Source organism: Micrasema longulum, unplaced genomic scaffold (assembly GCF_059751315.1).
Source record: "Micrasema longulum isolate JH-2025_06_02 unplaced genomic scaffold, ASM5975131v1 h1tg000015l, whole genome shotgun sequence".
Taxonomy (NCBI): Eukaryota; Metazoa; Arthropoda; class Insecta; order Trichoptera; family Brachycentridae; genus Micrasema; species Micrasema longulum.
Genome location: NW_028277223.1, coordinates 1,022,324 through 1,039,126, shown reverse-complemented (window position 1 = coordinate 1,039,126; position 16,803 = coordinate 1,022,324). Strand labels below are relative to the sequence as shown.

Genomic DNA, 16,803 nt, shown 5'->3' with positions numbered 1-16,803 from the left:
TTTTCAAACGAATGTGAAGATTAGATGGACTGAATGTCCTTATAAAGTTATATAATTCAAGGTACTTAAGTAGAAAATAAAAATTATCTTATGAACTATAGCATGTACATTAATCATAATTGAGGGAAAAACCAATGGTTGTGATAAGAAATTCTTAAAAAATAGAAATATTGTAAAATAATACATTTAAGTTTATATAAATTTCTTCTTAATATTTCAATAATGTTTTAAAATTAAAATGAACAGTAACCTATTATAATATGTTTGATATTTTTTCGACAGCAATTATCTAAAGTTATAAAACTACAAAGCTTCATTAAGTATCTCACAATACATACTTGTATGTCGATAAAAAATTACTTTGTTATATTTTTCCCGAAATTCAAATATATATACCTAAATTCCCCATTACCTTTTAAACACTTAGCCTCGCCCTTTACCATTGGTTTTTCCCTCAATTATGATTAATGTACATGCTATAGTTCATAAGATAATTTTTATTTTCTACTTAAGTACCTTGAATTATATTATTTTATAAGGACATTCAATCCATCTTATCTTCACATTCGTTTGAAAATGCCCTGACAAGGCGAAACAATTGTCCCGAATTTTTTTATTTTTTGTTTTTATATTTTTTATATGTGTGAAAATAAAATCAAGTGTTCAGTAGACTCAAATTAGTGTTTGATTTCTAATATTATAAGTTTAAATATGGAGTTCTACAAAATAAATACCAAATCAATCAATGAAATATTGCTTTTAAAGTGCGTTCTATCCTGAAATAGTTCGTTCTCCTGAAACGTAAAACCTCTTATATTCCATGTAACGAAAATCAGTTGGATACATTGTAATAATAGTGGTAATGCAGTGCCCAATGCACCACTGGGTGTTGATAGGACAATGATAATGACGATAAATCAACATACGTATTCGTGTCCGGACGGATGAAGAATTCAGTTCTGTGTATATGAATAGAAGCAGTATACTGGACGAGTGTTTTTAACTAGATGGCTATTTTCTGGTAATAATCCCGAAAAAGAAAGTCAAGTGAAGATATATCCATCTTGTAGTGAAGTAGATAGCGCGTTCGTCTACCACGCTTGAGGTCTTGGCAAGAACATTTGTTTTAAAGGTGGTTTTTCATTGCAATATTTCATTACTTCTACTGGGAACCGAAGCACAAGACTGATCACATTATTTTCACGTTACTGTGAACCAATGCACCATCCGGTGTGGATTAGAGGATAGTGAAGATACATTTAAGTTTCGTTTAGTCAAGTATATTATTCACATAGGATTCATTGTATCACTTTTAAACGTCAATAAATTACAACTTTATAATACGATTCAACAATTAGTAAGTTAAACTCAACTCAACAATAGCTCTTTCCAAAGAGCCTGTGCCTGGCAAAAACTTTTTTGGCAAACCTACATTTCAAGAGGTATTTTATTGTAGAATCGTTTGCAGTTTGAGGCAAAATAATTATGAATTTTTCGAATGGTCATAAAAAAATCACAATCTTTTGTCTAGTATCTTTATTTCTTGTGTTGAACCTATGAAAATCTCTGTTCCCTTTAAAACAATCAATATTTTTGTGTACACACCTGCCCATATACCATGATAACATGCCAGAGGTCTCAGTTTCGATTCCAGACATGGTTTACATAAAAAAAACGTGATGTTATATTACAATATTTCGTATTGCCTGAATGGCTTTTGAAGCATAAGACTGATCATCTTACATTCGTATTACAAAAACGATTGAGATACTCAGTGCCGTACGAAATAATAAATATTAACGTATTACAACAGAGATGAAGAACATTTTAGAGAAGGGAAAAAAGAAGTCTAGCCATCCACAGGGCTTATGACCTGTCATTGGCTGGTTTAAGTAGCCACTTTACACATTGTGTAACATTCGCCATTCGGCCTATATTTGAACATCTTTATTTCTTCAATTCTTCAATCCGTTGACGTTTGTGTAGTTACCCATTAGGCCACTTAAACCAGATAATGACAGGTCATAAGCCCTGTGGATGTCTACACTTCTTTATTCCCTTCTCTAAAATGCTCTTCGTCTCTGTTGCAATATGTTAATATTCACAGCTTAAGGGGTTGAATTCAGTCCTTGTCTACAAAAACTTGGAGAAACTTAAAAAATGGTTGGAATGGTGAATGCTACTTTCTTCTTCTTTGGTGATCAATGTGGCGAATATTTCAATGTCTTGTGCTCTTCGAAACAGTTATTCTACAAATATTATTCTGGTCCAATCTCTTATATTGCGACGCCAGGAAGTTTGTCTCTTACCAAGTTTCGGTGACCATCTATTTTGCTTGTTAAAATAGTTTAAATAAGGCTTTACGGCGAATGTTACGTGGCTTACAAATAGATCAACTAAATCAAGCTATAACAGATCATAAACCCTGTTAATGCAGATTTCCAGTTTGCTTAAACAAAAAAAATTGTATTTATTTTGTAATATGAGTCAAACCGGTTGTTGATTATTTGTCATCAACAGAATTTATGTATTTAGTTGTAAAGTTTGTTAACTAATGTTTCGTATTGATATAATGTAATACATGCCCAAGATTGGACATGTGTATCACTTTTAAATGAAGAGAGTTTTTGAAATTATTTATACTAACCGTCCTTTGACCGAACATACATACATGTTTATTCATTCAAATATACACGAAATGGAAGTTTTTTACAACAGATTTGAAAAAGTGGCCAATTAATTTTTTTATTGAAAAGAGCTATCGTCAAGCAACAACAAATATGTTTGATTTGTTTGTTTTGAAGGGACTTAAAAATATATTTCAGGGAAGTTTGGAAAAAAATGTTTCGTGAACTTTGTCGATTTATTATTAGTTTAAGACCCATTGATCATCTAAAATGAATTTAAATGTAACATATATAAAATTTAAAAATAGTAAGAACAGGGCTGTTTCAAATAATTATTTTAGTAAGTTCATGTACACAGGTATACGAATATTACAAAATATAGTGTGCAACTACAAGAATTAATTCAGGTCTAAAAGGGTTATGCGCTCGTGTACTTAAATAATGTGTATTTTCGTATTTCAATTTATACGGTAATTAGTAAAGCAAGCTTAAATAATACTAACAAATCCGGCTCAGATATTTATGCATATATTAATATGTAGGTATACATAAACGTTACATTTACCCACTTAAAAAACTGCTACTGCTGCTTCTGTTAGAAATTAAAAGATTTTGACTTAATTCAGAGTCAAACTTTCTTTATTGAGATTCTAAGCTCTCCATATAACATATGCCTATAATTGTAACATTACAAGTGAAAATTGTGTCTAATCATTACAATTTAAATAAATCATCATCATCATTTCCTTTTCGCACCTAATGGTGCATAGGGTACTGCATTGGCACACCAAACGCAGCGTGTCTCGATTATTTTTGTTACATGAAGGTAAGATGATCAGTCTAACGCTTCAGGCACCAGTCTAGGTACCATGAAATATTCTAGTAAATATTTTTTTTTAAAGGAGAAAAGAAATATTTGAGCTCTTGTGATATACCTAAATATTTATTTTTTTGCGGGCCATTTTCAATGTGTTGTAAATAACTCATTATTAGAAAATGGGAATCGAGTTGGGGTAGAGTGGGATTCGAACCTCGGACCTTTGTTCCGTGAGTCGGAGACACTAGCCACAGGACCACAACCCGATTTCATATCATACCAACCATGTCGGGAATTGGTAGGCAAACTCGCTGACCATTACACCACGAGGCCAATAAATAAATACATTACTCAAACTTAGTTAATCGAACTACATCAAACAAAAGCACCTACCAGAGATAAAATCAAACTGTCTATATAAGTATTTGATATTAGATAATACAGCCATTTGTTTTATTACTGTGCACAACTGAAACGACTTAAAATTAGACAGCGGACAGACTATCTCCCCCCTCACCTCTCACCCCTGTTCACCGCGTTTCATAGTCTTGTCATTCGATTGTGTTTCGTGAAGAAGAGCTAACCGATTTAATAATTTTGATGATCCCACATACATAAATGATTAATTTCATCAGGTTGATCGTATCAATTAAAAATATTGAGGATGGATTTTATAAAAGTTCATAGAAATTATATTGTTCAAAATTGAACAAATTTACAAAAATTAATACAAAAAACTTCGTTGAATTTCTTTTTGTAGAAATGAGACTATAAACAAAACATGAGATATGTATTTCTAGATACTTAAATACTGCTTTAAAGGTAAAAACACATTTATCAAAACAAAATTCAGTGTATCTATTATCTTTAGAAAAGATTGTCTATTTTTACTATGTAGAGCTGAAACGGAAAACATTAAAGTTATAATTATCTATTGAAATACGTTACAAATGTACGACTTCAGTCGCAAACGCATTTTAATGAACCTATAATCAGTCTTAATAATAAATGAAGCTACAAAGGGCCGTGTGTGAAGATATGAATAGACCCAGAAACAATTAAAACGAGTCCACCTCACTAACCGAAAGGGGAACTTTGTACACATACAATGTGTAAAAAAACGATCTTAATGTACATACATTTTTACAACATATATTTTCTAACTCACGCAACAGCTTTTTGTACCTGTAAAAAAGGCATTGATAAAAACATACGCCAGCACGATGCGCGAGTAAATAAATGTGTGTTTTTTGTTCGGTGCGTTCATTTAAGCAGTTTTACGTCGCGACTGTGCTTGTTTTGAATGTGTATTGGACAGGTTCTTAAGAATTAGTTTCTGTGAGGCTTTTCGCCCAAACAACATAATGAGCGGAAGTGTAAGTACAGAGTACGGCTACAACATACAAGAGTAGTATATTATGTCGGAATTTACAACAAACTCGAGTGAAAGTTACCCCGACCTTGCCCGAGTACTCAAATTCTAGCCGTAATAATACGTACTTACAACTGCAATCTGTGTTATACAGATCAGAAAACTGACCCGTATTGCAATGGGTTGTTGTAGATTTTTACATCTTTTTCGAACGTGTTCTGATATTTTCATATGGCAAATTTCATATTACCTTATTTACAATTCAAGAACTCTTAATTTTCAATTGTAATTGGTTTTTGCCCTGGTCAGAAAACTAATCAGATTTTGACTTTGAAAATGTTGTGTCTCATAATATTTGAATTGGTTAAAATCTTTTATGCGAATGCCTAATTTAAGATTATTCCTTAATTAATTTTAATCACTTTACAATGTAAACATCGGAATAAAGGCCGTTGTTATATTTTTAACTGATTCAAGATTTTTCAGTTTTTTTTTATTCAGAATCTGCGCGCGCGTACGCCCAGCATTTTTTTCCTAACACAACGCGCATATTTAATGTGTTTGGCTTATTGTGCATGCTCGCAAACTGAATTTGAGTCAGAACATGAAGTCAAAGTTTGGAAAATAAGCTACGAAATTTATTCCTCAGAATTCTGTTCAGATTTCTGACCAATTTCTTATCCGTGTATTACGGCCTTTACCGTAGAAAAAAAGTAACTACAGGGCACGACCGCTGTCATAATACGAAGAAAAGTAGTAACTCATATTTATTTGAATTTATTTTTTAGTCGATAAATGAAAATTGTTTGGAAACTTTACATTATTACCTAAGCAGTATTTTGGAAAAACAGTGAAAAACCGTATTTTCTTACATTCAACATACGACTCGTAACTTCCACCATAATTTTATAATATCGACCACTTTTTTGCTTGATTGTGCTTAAACTATAAAAAAATCATTTTGAGAATTGACCGTATTTATTGGTTATTAACGCCCATATAAATTGTACCTACTTACATAATTCTACACATTTGATCGTTTAATATTATTGAATAGGCCTTCAATTACAACGGAAAAAATGAAATGTCCATGTCATTCAAAAAATGTATCTCAAAAAATAAATATAAAAAGTCATGTATCGATTTGGTACACACTAATTTATAAACTAACATTTTTGGATGGGAAATTTTACTCTTCAGAAGAGCGCCGAAAAATGTTTTTAAATAATTTATAGATTGTCACCACATAGGCAATCAATAAAGAGATTGACAAATCCTAAAAACAGCATAACTTTTTCTGAATCAGAGAATAGCTGCGATTTATTTTCGCTGTGAACCTTGATCGTCAATCAAATTAAACAGGCGATTAGTGTTACGAAAGATAATCGATCGTATGATTTGTTACAGAAAACGAGCGTGTTGATGCGACAAAATTTACGTCATGTTAATGTTCCGATCCGGATTGAATTAATTACCTTGTGAGATTACATATTGCAATATGTGATTACATCGCTGTAGGTACTAGACCGTGCAAAGTAGCTGCAGATTACAGAAGAACTAGGAAGTTTTCATCGTTCTGCGGCAGATTAAATGCCATCTTATAAATCGAATTTACCTTACGATGAAATATATAATTTTTTCAGTTCTTAAGGCGAAAATTTAACGGATCAACTGTAATTATGGCGGTATACTCGTAAATCCTGCATAATGACAAAATGCTCTTTACTTCCTCAGAAATCGACCCCTTATCGCTCCGTATCTAAGTAGCGATAGTTTCCGCGCTGAACACTTCATCGAGTCGGTACTCGGCACGGGCTACTGACCTCTATCTTAAGTTCAAGGTCTAACTTGGCACGTGTCGAGTCATCTACATTACCTACGTAATATCCTACCATAGTTTAAAAGCTCCGAACGACGCTTCACTGGAGCCGCCTTCTTAGAAATTTCTCACTCAATACTATTTGCCCTTTACTTTAGAAAATTGCCGAATACTGTCGACGTGGTCTACGGTTTTACGTAATTACGTTTTGTACTTTATATTATAGAGACGCCCGTGTGCACAGATTTATGCGTCAAGGCGGTACGTTGATTCGAACAAATTAGATATGCCCTTTAGTCAAACACTGAAGAATGCGAGTCAACCCGCTTAGAGAACGAGTCGACGAAGCGCCTTGCAATTCACGCATACGAGGTGTACTAGATTGAGATTGGAGCTCTCGCACGGGGAATAATTAGTATTGTCGGAAGAAACAATAACCTCCGCAACAATGGAAAGTATCACGTACAGCGCCAGCGCAGCGGTGTGGGATGTGGCCAGGTTGCCCAGCTGGCGGCTGATTGTGCCGGAGTAGGGCACCCGCGCCGCGAGGAGCGTTTGATCAGGTGCTCAGGAAGAAGAACAAATCGATTAGACATTTATTTCAGCGTATTGCGCAATACGAGCCGCAGGATCGACTCGTTTCCAATGTTTCACACTTTACAACCGAACAAATCTAACTTACGAAACTGGATAACTGTAAACTTTTATTTGGTTAGATTAATTTTAATTATGATTTCTTACCGCATTTTTGCCGTCGTAGTATTTTATACACATATATAATGGCACTTATTCAAATAAGTAAATATCTATTTTAGCTGTTTGAGGATATGTACCTAGTTATGCAGGTCACCGTGCGCACTGTTTACACTTGTCAAGTAAGAAAATGTAATCAATTCACGGCATTTACCTGCGACATTTACGTGTTATTAATTTCCTACATGCAGGTATCTTATCAAACTTTTGATTGACAGAATTTGGATACATAAGTCGAACGATTTGATTACTGCCTATCGAAAAGTTGTAACTAGACAACGAGCATTTAACAATATGCAACTTTATATTGAGTTATATTTAACGATATCTCTGACTAATGCATTGGCGAAGAAAATGGATCAGGATGTATTGAGGGCGATTTCATTTATGTCTCGAGCCTCAACCTAGAGACGTGTACAAGAACGGGAGTGTATTGAAAAGTAATCCGAAGCCTCGAGCAACGCATGATGAGTTTCCGAACGTCTCTACGACTGGTTTGCGCCGAGAACTGCACCACTATTGGAAGAGAGACTCGATCTCCCTACTTGTTTCACTCCGATTTCTGGTCGCATCAAGTACCTCGCACTTATTATGTACAATATGTGTATCAACTGCATATCGTATAGCGCTCTGTAATTTTGTTCATCTTTCATTCTGTCACTCTGTATCAATGGTAATCACGAATCTCTTACGCTAAGCTTCAAATGTCACCGAGCAAGATCAATTATTTCAACTTGCTGGTTGATTTATATACATTTCGCGAAAGTGTATTCCCACTTAAATGAATATGCTAGCGCACATACAAAGTTTGTCGGAAAACAACAATGATAAGTTATATTTTAAAAGATACTTAAATAAAAATTATTTCAAACTTATAAATAACATCATAAGTTATATTACAGGAGAATCTACATTGAAAAACAAAAGAATAAATGTTTGTGCATAGTATATATATGCCTTTGCAAATTCAAAATAAAAATGAAAAAAAATGTTTTTCTCTTACCTATCATAACTTCCATACAACAATAATGTCTGTATGCTGTCGCTAATTTCCTGTTTGAATGAAATAATATTCAAGTTGAATATATCACTCGCATTAGCTCCAATAATGTTATTGTACAAATTGAAAATTCTATATAAGCATAAATTTTTGATGAAAACTATTTGGTGTAACGGGTATATTTAAATGTACATGAAAATGAATTATCCAAAGTAAATTAAGGCAGTCAGAAATGCCATTTAAAAGCTCGAATAAAAACATTGAATCAACTATCAGCCATCTATTATCCAAGGAGTTTATCTACAACTGGATTGGTAATTGTTTCTGTACGATAAAAATTTTAATAATTTATTTTATAAATTTTCTATTTTATATTTGTGGCTTTCAGAGTAATCATAGTTTTGTGGATACAAATTATTGAACACGAACATGTATCATATTTTCATGATTTATATTTGAGCTTTATTTCCATACTGATAGACGCGTTTAATTATTCAATGAAAAATAAAATTAAATGTGCGGTTGACATGATCTTTCTTGAGAGGTCAACTCTACATAAAGCTTAATAATTATTGTATACATCAAATCAACAAAAAAACGTTACTACCCAGGCATTTATAACGCTTTAACAAAATTATGATAACAACAGCAATCAAATTGCAACAAGTTTTTTTTTAAACAAAAAAGCATACTCGAGCGAATGAATGATAAAAGAACAACTAAAAAGATTTATGATGCGAATGTGTCTGGTTGTAGAAGTCGAGGAAGGCCGAGAAAGACATGGCATGATCAAGTACAACAAATTCTTGAAAGTGGTCATGTGAAAAGTCGAAATAATCGACGTGCGTGCATGAGAAGATGTATGAATGTGAAGGAAGCAAAGGAAGTGTGCCAGGACAGAGTGGTGTGGCGTTCTATCCTCTCTGCCTACCCCTCCGGGGAAATGGCGTGATGGTTAGTTAGTTAGTTAGTTAGTAAATAAAAAATGTTTTTAAAGAAAGTTTAAACCATTAAAAAAAATACGGTCAAAAAGTAAATAACTTATATCCCATAAATGAACTATGAACATAGGTATGGATAAAAATAATGAACCTTTGTTTTAAGATTTAATATTAAGACTATAAATTTGTGTAAGTAAAATTTGTGATTATTGAGATAATTAGGAAAGTTCCTCTTCAAATCAATTTGTCAAACAAAATCATAAAAAAGTTTAAGTCCCAATGGTCATTTTATCAAACGAAACAATGTTACGAGTATGATGGTTGAGCTTTAAATTTTCTAAGTAATATCGGATCAAATAATTGAAGTTATTATAAAAATATCCACTCTGAATGCCATTCTATCGATTATGCTGTATTTTCTAATATAACGCACAATTGATAAAAAATAAGTGACTACAAATTGAAATTGGCAGTACGCATGTGAGCACGGCGTGTCAGAGGCGTGCTCAATTATTTTATGATTACTAAACACCAAAACTTATTTGTTACATACTATAAACAAAATTTAATATCATTGTATTAAAGCACAACAATAAATATAAATAAAAAAAAAAAACTCCATAAATGTTTAGACTTTTATATTCACTTCTATAAAATGTTATTCGACTATCTTTTAATACATTAATTTTAATAAATATCCAAGGGGTTGAATCCAGTCCTTGTCTTCAAAAATTTGGACGAAATCCAAATGTTGTTTTTTTATATTTTGTTTTATGAAAACTCACAGCACGCCAATGTCTAATACTCGATCACTCGTACTTTACAAAATGTGCTACTTTCTAAACACGATTACAAGACGCTGTTATATCTAGATTAGTTCAGGAGAAGCTGTCCAATAAAGTCTCTCCCTCCTGCAATGTGACTGATAATGTGACAGCTTAATAAACCCGCCTCTCGGTCTAGTGATTATCGCATTTGACTATCGATCAAGAGGTCCCGGGTTCGGTTCATTGATTTTTCTTACAAAAAAAATCCAAAACATTTTTTTTCATCGTCTTTTTCTTATCTGCACACGATCAGGGGTGCTTTTTTAAATTTTCTCACGGGGTTAGAGAATATTTCGACAGTATAAGATGGGATTTTTTATTTATTGCACGCGACTGCACTTTACTTCATATATGGCCACTCCGATGATTTAATGGCAAACGTTTGTTTTGTCGGATACAATAGTTAACGTTGCAGCGGTCTCCGTTCAAAATCGAAATCGTACGAAAATATAGGGCTTCTCTAGAATGAGAAATAATGTTTCGTAAGTAGCTTTTACCCCCGGCTTCGCTCGAGTGCTATTAGGGAGAAATGAATTAGTTTTACTGTTTAACAATAAGGATTTCTCTATGGAATGATATATCTATGATTCTATATATATATATATATATTTATGGATTAAACGTAGCCTGTATCAATTGCCGGTCCTCCAACTATATATATGCAAAGAAACGACGATCCGTTAGTCTAAAGCGATCTAGCATCGTTCTTTTGTTTCAATATAAATTTATATTTCCATTAAAAATTTTCCCGAGGAAGTTTCATTTTTTTGGAATAAAAAGTAGCTTGCGATATTTGGCAGTTCTTTGGCAATGCCAATTTAAAAAGCCGTGTCAATCGGTTGTTCTGTTGCAAAGTAAAAGAAGAATGCATTTTCCGCTTAGAATTTCATTGAGAGAGTAATTTTTTTTTCACTATAAAAAGTCACGTATTTTACTTTTCAGCTCTCCAGCCATTTCCATGCAAAAAATCAAGTCGATCGGTTGCTCCGTTGCGACGTGAAATCACAAACAAATAGGCTGATACAGTTTCGCATTTATAATATCGGTATGAATTCAATGAAAAGTCAAGAACCTACTCACATATACTCGTATGTACATGCATAGGGACCATCTAAATCTTATATATATTTTTGAGAAATCCGATAACAATGTATTTGTGAACACAAATAAGTGTTAAAATTATAGACCTATTTATTATGGAAGCAAAATGATTCTTCATATTTTGAACGAACGATTGAAAGCATTCTTTTCAGAATAGATAGCTGAAGAGTAAGCAGGATTTGTGAGAGGAAAAGGCACTCTTGAGCAAATTTATATATTAAGACAGCTTATCGAAAAATCAAGGGAATTCAATTCACCACTACAAATATGTTATGTTGACTTCAAGAAGGCTTTTGATTCCGTGAAATGGGAAAAAATATGGACCATTTTAGATGACATGGGAGTACCTAATCATCTTGTTTTCTTATTAAGAAGTCAATATGATAACGCTGCTACGGTGAGACTGGATGGACTGGTGAGCGGTGACTCAGGTGTAGTTGAAACTCGTGCTGGAGTTCGTCAGGGATGTATTTTGTCGCCCTACTATTCGATATTTATACAGAATATGTTATGATAATAGTATTGGAGAACTGGGACAAGGGCATCTCTATTGATGGAAGACGAATGTCGAATTTGCGATACGCTGATGACAAGGTAAGGTACGCTGTAATCTGTAAGGTTTTTGCCAATAATAAAGATCACATAAACGAACTTCTCTCTTTACAAGAAAATACTGGCGATTATTTTGGCCTTGAAATCAACGGCGAAAATACCAAAATGATGATAATAGACCGGAAACAACTCAAATTTGAAATTGCGAGGTCGTTAATGGATATATTTAACTAGAATATCAACGACGGTAAATAAAGGAGGGTGAGCTTCTGAAAACGAGAGAAAAAATGCTATGGTTCTTTTTTGAATTTCTCCATTGCATCTCATGGAGAAATCGAAAAAAGTTTGGTAACAACGTAGTAACCTGAGAGTAAGAGAACGAAGAAAGATAGACACTTTCTAAATGTGATGCTGGCGTAGAATGTTGCGGATACCATAGACAGCCCATAGGACTAACTTCTCTTTAATCCGAGAACTGGGTAGTGAACAGCGTCTTTCTTCCAAAGTAAAAATTCGTGTTCTGAGGCCACGTTACAAAACGAAGGTACAAGGACGAGTAGAGATAACTCGATCTCAAAGAAGAAGTCCCACCAGACGGACGGACTTGGTGACAGAACCTTTTCAAGGGGCCTCCAGAAGCGCTGAATTTACAAGCAGATGGAGGGGATTGTAACGAGACGTGCTTCCCTACTGCCAATGTGATCGCGACTGTTCTGTCAAAAGCAACGACTAAAAAAAGGAAGATCAATGTCTTGTGAGTTTTAATAGTAACGTAGGAGCAGCCGATGTTACTATTGTACTAAATTATTAATTGATGCAGGGGTCTTAAACGAGAGTTGATCGGAGAGAGTTGCCGGGCAGACATATTATCAACAATGTTTTGAGTAGGTATGTCCAAATGCTTGCAGGCTGGAATTTCCTCCCAGGGAGGTTTTAGCTCTTTTACTTCACAAAAGAAACGGATGGAAAAGTTGAGAAAATGTGTTAAAAAATTATAAGGAATTAAAGGAAAGAATCTGAAAACTTTTTTTAAATTTAAAAAACGTTATTTGTATACGTATTCTCGCCAAATGCAACCCTGGTAGGTCAATGAAAAAAAGATTTATGCTCCTAACTTTTTTTTACAGATTACGCGCGGTAAAAAATAGATCATTAAATTATGCTGTAAAGTTTCTTAAAAATGTACGAATAAAATATTAAAATTAAAACGAACAACTTTGAACGACGTTACTAGTTCCAATTAATCAACCAATGATTAGTTTAATAGTCTTTTAACAAATAGAAAAAAATAAAAAAAACCACTGAAGTTCCTCATTTTTGATGATTATGATAAAATTATAAATAAACTTTTCAATGAAACTTCTTGGTTTGGTTTTACTTTTTATTATTTTGACCAACTTTTTTTATTATAATTTATTGATAATTTTATCATAATCATTAACTATGGAGTTTTATCAAGAAACATAAACAAAAAACATCAATGTTCCTCATTTTGTATTATTTGCAGGTTTTAAAACCGTCGGCCTCGTGGTGTAATGGTCAGCGCGTTTGCCTATCATGCAAGAGGTCTCGGGTTCGATTCCCGACATGGTTGAAATATTTATTTAAAAGGGTGCTTTCACACTAGAATATTTTACAGTCCCTGGATTGGTACTTGAAGCGTAAGACTGATCACCTTACCTTTTTGTAACAGAATTTATCAATATATGCTGCAATTGGTGTACCAATCCAGTGCCCTATGCACCATTAGGTGCGAAAGGGAATGATGACGATGATTTTAACACAAAATCTAACTTCTCTTATATGGACACACAAACACGCGCATTTTCGTGCGCACACATTTATGCTTAAGCACTATTCTGGCGTTATACGTAAAAAGCAGATATTTTCAAAAGTCATATTTTGAGGGAGGATGCTTTTACTTGTTTATCAACGTTATGCAGATTTTGAAAAACTTTAAAGATTTATAAGTAAAAACACAGTATGTCAATAGTTTTAAAGCAAAAAACCTGTGTGTGTAATATCGGCCTCATGGCGTAATGGACCATGCTACCATGCAAGAGGTCTCGAGTTCGATTCCCGATATGGTTGATTTGAAATATTTGTTTTAAAAAGTCTGAGCGTAAGACTGATCATACCTTCATGTAACAGAAAAAATATCAAGATACGCTGCGAGTGGTTTACCAATGCAGTGCCCTATGCACTATTAGGTGCAGAAAGGAAATGATGATGTGTCATATCTATATAGATGGCTTATGGAAATAATTTTTTTTACTTAGATTTACATCAAATGGTTCGAATTTTTTTGTAAAACATCACCTAATATTTTGCCTGCCTTTTTGCTAATGATGACAATATTATACATCACACGCTTAGATATATTAGCAGATACATATCTGTATAAATACTAAGCCATAACTACTATTTGTCTACTGTATACCAAACAACGAAATAATCGATAAAAAAATTCCAAAAATAAATTTGAATCTGGTTAAGGAATATAAATATGTCGTAGATAATCTTCGACATTTTGTATAAATCGTGCTCCATATTCAACCGTTGGTGTTGGCTTCATCTAGACAGACAAATAATAATCAAAGGGTTTTACATCAGATATTTTACCAACGCTAATAAATACATACCAACTTCTTCTTATTTGCTGATCAAAGTATTGTGATTGTAAAAAACAATAATTTTAAAAATATACAGTGTATTTTTTTAGACACGGTTTAATGTAGGTGTATATAAAGTATGGGAAATGCAAAAGGAACTTGATAATTTAATAATAATTATGTAAATTTTTGCATATATGTTTAAAAAAATACATTATAATATTTGAGTATTATCTGTCTCGTCGGATTAGATTCTTATTTATTAAACAGCATTTACTGACACAATCGGGATATTGATGCATACAAGCCATAGTTTGCTCTGTGCTGATCAAGGAACAGCACATTATTATTTCGCAACCAGCGGATCGCAACATTGAAGGTCACCTGTTCTAGTAACAATGGTACTTAAGTAAATTATACATAAATATGGAGTCAATGTTGTTTCAACATTTTTGTAGACTTGAGATTTTTAACATTTACTCCATTTTTGGTAGGTGTGGTATCCATGTTATTTTCTCAGCAGACGATGGTAGAGGATGAAACATTTATGAAAAAAAATCAAACGGTTACGACATACCCGTATGTGCTAAAAAAATTATAAATAAAATATCTACTCGTATACACTGTTAGAGCACACATAAGAATATATTTATGTGTGGCCTACTTTAAGATTTAAAAATATATATATGTATGGGTGCATTATATATAAAAATTACCAACTGATTAAAAAAAAGAGAGTTACGAAATAATTAAAAATAGGAAGTCGAATTGTAATTTTCTAAAAAAAATGTATAAAAAAATGAATAAGTTGACATCATCCATAAAACGAACTAATTAACGTATATTTCTTTCGGCCGTATTAATTATTGGTATTTGTATCGTGCGAGCGGGATAGATGGAGAAAGTGGGCCACTCTGATACTAACGACTGAACGTTTTATCTTCTTCTCTCTCTCGCGAGATAGAAAACATGGTCTTTATCATTTAACACACTTCAAGAATAAAAAAGGCCACAAACCTCAAAATGGATGCCAACGCCATGAAATCAAAAGTTATTTTTCAGCTTCTTCGTATCACACACAGATTCGTAGAATATTTGTAGACGCATGTTTTTCCATCTGTATTTTTAATGTTTTAACCATGTCGTTATTGTACAATGAAATAATTTTGTTTTTGTTAATTGTATTAATTACATTAGCATGTTGTTTTTTATTAGCTTTTTTATAGTGCGATTCTAATTTGGTTTATGAATTTCAAATACGATTTAAACTATACAGTTATTATAACTATGGCAATCACATCGTCGGATCCTTCAATTTTTCGGATTATCCAGGACGATTTTTTCATTTTCAGTTTTACATGACAGATTTTTATGAGTTATTTGTAACTTTGAGAAAGTAAGTTTTTCTTAAGATCTTTGCAGAATTTTCAGTCCTTTCTTTAAATAGTAGGTACGACAGATGAATGTTCTTGGGTATTTCCATCATCATCAAACCTTATCCGCATCCGTGCAATTGATCCGCATCCTTGATCATTTGTCACCGGAAGGTAAGGATCGAGTCCAGGCACAATGACATATTGCATTGATGGAATCCTAAAGCCCACCATCCACCCACGGTAGTTATTGAGTCCTGGGGACTCTCTGTCAGCTCCGCGTGGAAACAAGTTATTTCCGAGGATTGCAAACTCTATGCGATTAACGAAGGAAAAGGAGGATGTATGGACAAAGGCCATACCGTCGCCCCCACCCCTCAGAATCCCCTAAATGCCTCTTTTTTTAATTGAAAATTAAGTATGTACAAAATATACAAACAATTAACGAATAAAAAAGAAAACAAAAATTATAAATTAAGACATACTTACACAGAACACAGTAAAAATATTTTATTTTTAAATACACAAAAAAAAATGAGCAAAATATACTGTACTGTTGCGTGAACTAAAATAAAACATACCTATTTAAGATTTACAAAGAAGCAAGATGAATAAAGACAGTGAAACCCCAATTGACAAACAAATGTTTTATGCCGATCCTCCCAGGAATGGAACCCAAGACCTTAAGCATGAAATACTGATATATGATATACTCACTACGAGGTGGATTTTTCTCCAATCGATTCGCTTTTTTAAGATTTTTATCATATAGGAGTTAAAAACACTCGTCTAAGATTCTGGTTCTATTTCACCCACACATAACTGTATTTTTCTTCCGCTTGGACACAGATTTGTCATGGTATAATTAAATTAAGATTTCATAAGAATACTAACAAAAAATAGCATCTAAGTTTTCTTAGCAGTTGCTGTTAATATTATGAATGCATGATATTGAGAATTCACAGTGCTAATTCTTGTAATATCGTCACTAATATAAAGTATGCGATCT

The 16,803-nt window shown here is 33.1% G+C and overlaps 1 protein-coding gene and 1 non-coding gene across 2 annotated transcripts in view; both read left to right on the top strand.

Moving 5' to 3' along the window:
- Positions 1-16,803, top strand: part of dyl (transmembrane protein dusky-like) — a 100,317-nt gene that overhangs the window by 40,386 nt on the left and 43,128 nt on the right. The window lies entirely within an intron of this gene.
- Positions 13,331-13,403, top strand: TRNAD-AUC (transfer RNA aspartic acid (anticodon AUC)). The gene has a single exon. It is a non-coding gene; the product is annotated as a tRNA-Asp (tRNA).